The sequence below is a fragment of the Diceros bicornis genome, chromosome 14 (genome assembly GCF_020826845.1).
Source record: "Diceros bicornis minor isolate mBicDic1 chromosome 14, mDicBic1.mat.cur, whole genome shotgun sequence".
Taxonomy (NCBI): domain Eukaryota; kingdom Metazoa; phylum Chordata; class Mammalia; order Perissodactyla; family Rhinocerotidae; genus Diceros; species Diceros bicornis.
The window spans coordinates 26,146,607-26,152,284 of record NC_080753.1 but is presented as its reverse complement, the minus strand read 5'-3'; the positions used below and the strand labels follow the sequence as shown (position 1 = coordinate 26,152,284).

The window sequence follows — 5,678 nt, the reverse complement described above, 5'->3', positions numbered from 1 at the left end:
ACTCCAAAACGCAAAGACAACTGAATTCTGAAAGCATCCATTCTTAATTGCTATTTTTCTCAGAGCTGTAAATTCCCTAAGAATTTTTGAAGGCTAGAGCCACATTTTGCCTTAGAAAAAATGACTTTTGTGCCTTGAGCACATGGAAGAAAGTTAGTCAACTCCATTGCTTCTCTCTTCCAGCATCTGGCTTTGACTGCAAAAAGGAACCATATTCTTTGAACACTCCACTCTTGGTTTACGTACACCCTTCTGAGATAAATATAAATCCTTTGGAGTAATGTTCAAGAAATGAAAACGTTCTTCGTCTACCCTAAATCAATACCAATTCCTTAGAAGCTGTTGGTTTATAGTTGATTACCCTAACTGCTCCATTCTCCCCCAAAGGAGCCAGAGATGAAGAGGTTCAATTGCTTCCATCCTCTGGGGCTTGCAAAATCACCCTCCTTGGGAATGTGGGATGTGGCAGGGTGACAGTGTCACAGTTGTTTCTTTATAAACAGTTTTAATTGAACAGGTGTCCTAGGGAGCAGGGAAATTCCTCTTCGCTTCACACATGTGTTACGCTGGAAGCTCCCTGCCTTTCCTGAGAGAAGCCGCGCTCTCGTTCTTACTCAGACTGTGGCTGATTAATTAAAGCACCTCCTCTCTATTTCCAGGCAAAAGCCCCATTTGTCCTGGTGCAGACACTCCACTGGATGCTTGAGCCTCTAATTTCCTGGCACCTTCACAGCTGCTTCAAGATGGTGTTTATGAATGTGGGGGCTCTTTTCCAGTCTCCCAGCTGACAAATTCATGAGTATTTCTGTCACTGGAACCCCAGCCTCCTCAGACATGTGATTGCAGCCTTCAACCTGTGTCTGAGGGGATAAGGATACCCATCTGTCATTTGTGGTTTCCATGTATCCCTTCCTGATTATGCAAATCCTCCCCCTTTCTATTGTTCTTCTTCTATTTTCCCCCCAAAGGACATCCGGTGTCCATCATGATAAGAACCTGAATGAGAGGTTGCCAGACAGATAGAAAATACTCTTTAGTCTCTCTCTCCTTCTCTCTCCAGAGCTAAGAACCAACTGTTTGGTGTTTCGTTAGACCACAAGAGAAGCTTTGTCTATTATGTGTCATCCCCTCTCCTGGGGAAAGCAGTCAATTTTAGTTCTTTTCCATGTTTATGGAATTTTTTTAGAGAATAGACTTGCTCTTTCTGCTTGGTTTGCTTTCTCTGGAAGCCCAAGCCAGTCCTCGGCTGCCAGCAGTCAGCTGTGGTGTTCTCTGGTGGATCCCACATCCCACATCCCCCTCAGGTCCCTCCCCTGCTCATGGAATCCTGGGCTGTGGGACAGCTGGCCCAGGGGATGAGCAGACGAGTTTCCTCAACTGGCCCTGCCCTTGCCTCTCACGCCCGCTTGCCCGCTCTGCCCTCCAGGCTCCTCAGAGGGCGTGGACACTGATGCCCACAGGAGGAAGGTGGTGCTTACGCTTCGTTTGTTCACATTACTCACTCCTGGAGCCATGCCAGGGGATAGCAGGTGGTCGCTTGGGGCAGGCAGGCCCCTGCCAGTCTCAGAGAGCACTGCTGTCAGGGCCCGTCTATGATGTTTCTCCGTTCTCTTCCTCTCATCCTGGAGGAGGGCATGAGTGGGAAGGGGCCGAGGTGCTGCCAAGCCTTTCTCCTGACATCCTTCTAACAGGAAAGGCTCCGAAGCCAGTGGCAAGCTGGCACCAGCCTTCCATACCACATGTCCCCTGCAAAGAAGTGGGTGAGCATTTCCCCTCTTCTGGGGAGAAGTCTGGACTCTTTTAGGGTTGTCTTCACCTCCAGCATCTTTTTGCAAAACTCCAACTTGACTGACACATAACGCGCAGATATCTGCCACATCCAGCCATGAGAAACTCACTCTGTTCTTGTCGAGTGGAGGTGGTGTCTATGTCTCTAGGTCAATTTATGTATTAATTTGTCACTTGGTGCATAATATTTAGCACTGCAATAAAAAACAAATAAGCCAATCCTATGAGGAATTGATTTTCCCTTCCACATCTGTTCACGGAGACATAAATCTAAAGTTTGGCTATTTTAAAAGCCTCCAATGCAAATATAATCTAAAATTGCTAGGCTTTGAACTTGGGCTTTTCTGTCAAAAGATGTTTATAGATCTGCTCCCTGGAGCCTGGCCACTCATCTTCTGCCTCCAGGCTCCAATGGCGTTGATTACCTCTTGAGGTCCTCTCCAATTCATTGCAACTCAATATGATGGTGTCCAGTGCCTTTTGTGCACAAACTCCATGCTAACGCTCAGGTGAGATGCCAGAGGGACCCTGCCCTCAGGCACGTACTATAGCAGAGAGCACAAACTCTGCACACGCATAGCCACAATGTAAGTCAGAGAGTGGTCGTTGTGCTAAAGACGAAGGGGCACAGGAGTGCAGAAGAGAGAGACTCGACTTTTCTTTGGGAGGGCAAGGTCCTCGGAGGAAGCAGTCTTTAGGCTGAGCATGAAGGATAAAGAGGATTTGACCAAAGGAAATAGGGGAGAAGAGCATTCTAGGAGGAGTGCACAGCAGGAGCAAAGGCCAGACGTGGACAAAAGCAGGCTGAGTTTAAACCACAACAACAAATTCGGGTTGGCTGCAGCTCAGACACACAAGGAGGAGAGCTGGGGGGAAAGCTGTGTAATGGTTGGGGCCAAGAACATTGCTGGTGTGACTGTGAAGTTTCCCTATATCTAGGTGTTGCAGTCTCCAAAGCTCTTTCTCATGCATTATCTTGTTTCATTTTCACAACAATCCTATAAGCAGGCAATAGCAGAGACTGTTATACAGATAGAAAGTGAAGGTGATCTGTTTTAGGGAACAAAGGAAAATAGCAGAAGAACCAGGTGAGAGCCCAGGTCTTCCCACACCCCGACGAGGCCCTTTCCCCTAAAACAGATGGTAGTAGGGAGACTGAAAGAGAACTTGCTCCTCAGGACCTTCTTGTACCATATTTGTGAGATTTGTCTTCGTTGGTTTGCTTTCAGATTTAATTCACTGATTTTTTTTTTTTTTGTATAAAAGCACCTTGTAGTGGCCCCCTCTGGATACTCTGATGTGGGTCCGTGAACTCGTAACAGGGAGACGTGGGGAACAGTCTCTTGCTAGAGGTCAGAGCTGTGAGTCTTGGATGCGACGTTGAAGCTTGACAAAGCTGGCAGGGCTGGCAAACACCTGCCATCAGGTGCAGCCTCCTAGGCATAGGGGCCAAGACAATGTCAGGGGGCGGCGATGAGGCACATTAGCACAGAGCCGCAGCGTGGTGTCACCGTGTGGGGCTGGTCGACATCATCGTTCCCGCAGTAGTCCTGCTGCACCGGGATGATGGAGAGCATGGTCATGATGAAGGCCCTGCGGATGGCAGTGGGTACCTCCTTGGGCCGCTTGACATCCAGACTGACATGACCACTGTAGTCCCTGATGGCTACAATTGCCTTGAACCTGGTCTGCTGGCCAGCCTACGTCTGCTTTTGCCCAAGCATGATCTTCAGAACCTTGTCCTTGAGGGGCATCCCCAGAAAAAAGTCAATGATCTAAAACTCCTTGATGGGAAAAGGGAAAGTGATAGATCTTCAGGGATTTGATCTTCATGTCCTGGACCCACTGACCTGGCTTGATGATGGGGACACAGACCTTGTCCTTGATTTGCCTGCCTGAGCTCTGGAGCCTCAGCCCTGGTGTTGACCACAGCTGAGACTCCAGCAGCCCTGGCTGCTGCTGCAGAAGCCTCCCTGGCTTCCCATTCCAGGACCCCTGGGGCCTCCAGCCCCCTCCCGCAGTGCCAACGTCATGAGCATTTGTCTCGGAGAAGTGTTTGTGCATTTTCATATGGCAAAATTGCCGTGCTTGGAATTAATTCTGTGAGCCCACTCCCCCGAGGAGCTCTCCCTGAGAAACATCTGGATGGTGGGGGATTGGACATCTGAGCCATTAGGTGCTGGCTAGGTTCATCAGCTTTGTTTGCCATCCCGTTTGGCAAATGAGCCAGAAACCAGAGCTTCGTTGAGTGCTTTGGGAGCGAGGGCTTTCAGAACAGGGAAGGAAGTGACTCTTAAGCTGGCCTTGTGAGGGGAAAGAATGAAATAGACTGGGTCCTTGGAAAATGTCACCCGCTGGGCAAAACTGCAGGGCCACTTGAGGCCAAGTCCAGAGGTCAGACTCCAACAACAGAGGGAGACTCTGAGCTTCCCCCAACCATAGGCCAGTCTCGAACTCTGAAGTGTTACCATGTCACTAGTCAGACGGGACTGAGAGAAATGACCAGAGACGGGAGTGGAAACTTCTGGGCTGTGATCCTGTGGAGGTGTAGGAGACATCTGCAGGGTCGGTCCTAGATGGCTGCAGCTTCTTCAAGCCAGATCCTGGGTGTGACCCATGAGGTCCTAGGTGGCCAGAGATGACCACCGAGCCCACACTCAGAGAACGAAGTCGCAGTGGTGCAGGTAACTGGGAGGAGTCAGCCCAGAAATGTTCAGATTTTCCATTTAGCATTTGTTTTCTATTATTTAGGAGAAGAAAGTGAGTGGGTTACCACATTCCCTTTACGCAGAACTAAAGGAGATTTTGTCCAGCCTGAGTGTGTCAGGGAGAGAGATCCAGAAGGCTCCTGGATGAGAGTCAGGCTGTTGCTGGGAGGTCTTGCCTGCCCCTACATGCTCATCCTTCTTGCCTCGGGGGACTCTGACAAGTCTTTATAGTGACGTTGACTCAGCCCACGAGGTGATCCTGGCTCCTGAAAGCCAGTGACAGCTTCCTCACCCGGGCTCCAGAGCATTCTTTTCAGAGAGAACCTCTGGGGCCCCACAGGCCTCTCTGCTGCTTGCTGTTAGCATGTCAGTCTGAGGACACCTCTTATTTTAGACTCGGGTTGATGCTGGTTTCATTTCTCATTTCGGTCACAGTGGGTTTCTCAGCCATGACGGAGGTGCTGAAAGGCTACGATGAGAAGGCCCGTGTGATGCTTCCTTTTTGTTTGATTTCCAAATGTGTGGAATTCAGCACATTTCCTCTTTCCCTACAGCACTTTAATTCTATGAAGGGACAGTGTGGGCTCTGACATAACCACCCCTTCCCTGGCCCCCCACCTTTTCTCCAGAGAAAAAGGCAGACAGGTGGGGACAGCCAGGGTGAGGGATAGAGAGGAGCCAGATGGATAAGAACAAATAGGTCTGCGCCCCAAGCCCAGGAGCCACAGCCACACAGACCCAGAATCCCCTTTCCGATGCTGCCATCCACTGATGAAGGCGAGGGGTGCAGAGGAGGAGGAGATGGGCCCAGAGTGAGGAGGCCCATTCACCTAAATGCAGCTACAAAGAGGGGACCTTCAGAAGCCCTCTGCCTAGACTAACTCACCCTGCCCCCAGACCAGCTCAGGCGCACATGCTAACTGTGTTTGTCAGGGTAGGCTAACTGCAGATACAAACAGCGTCTGAACCTCACTGGCTTAACACGATAAATCCAATGCAGGTCAGCAGGAAATTCTGCTCCACACAGTTATTCAGAGACCCAGGCTCCTTCTGTCTTGTGGTTCCACAGTCCCCTGGGGCCTTGGAGTTCTCCACTGGATCATCTGTGTCTTGCTGGTAGGTGGAGGAGGAGAGGGTACAGAGGATTGTGTGGGAGGTTTTATGGGCCAAGCCTGGAGGTGG

General features: G+C 50.2%; 1 pseudogene; it reads right to left on the bottom strand.

The window, feature by feature from the left end:
- Positions 1-1,373: 1,373 nt before the first annotated feature.
- Positions 1,374-3,852, bottom strand: LOC131414256 (small ribosomal subunit protein uS5-like; annotated as a pseudogene).
- Between the last annotated feature and the right edge of the window lie 1,826 nt (positions 3,853-5,678).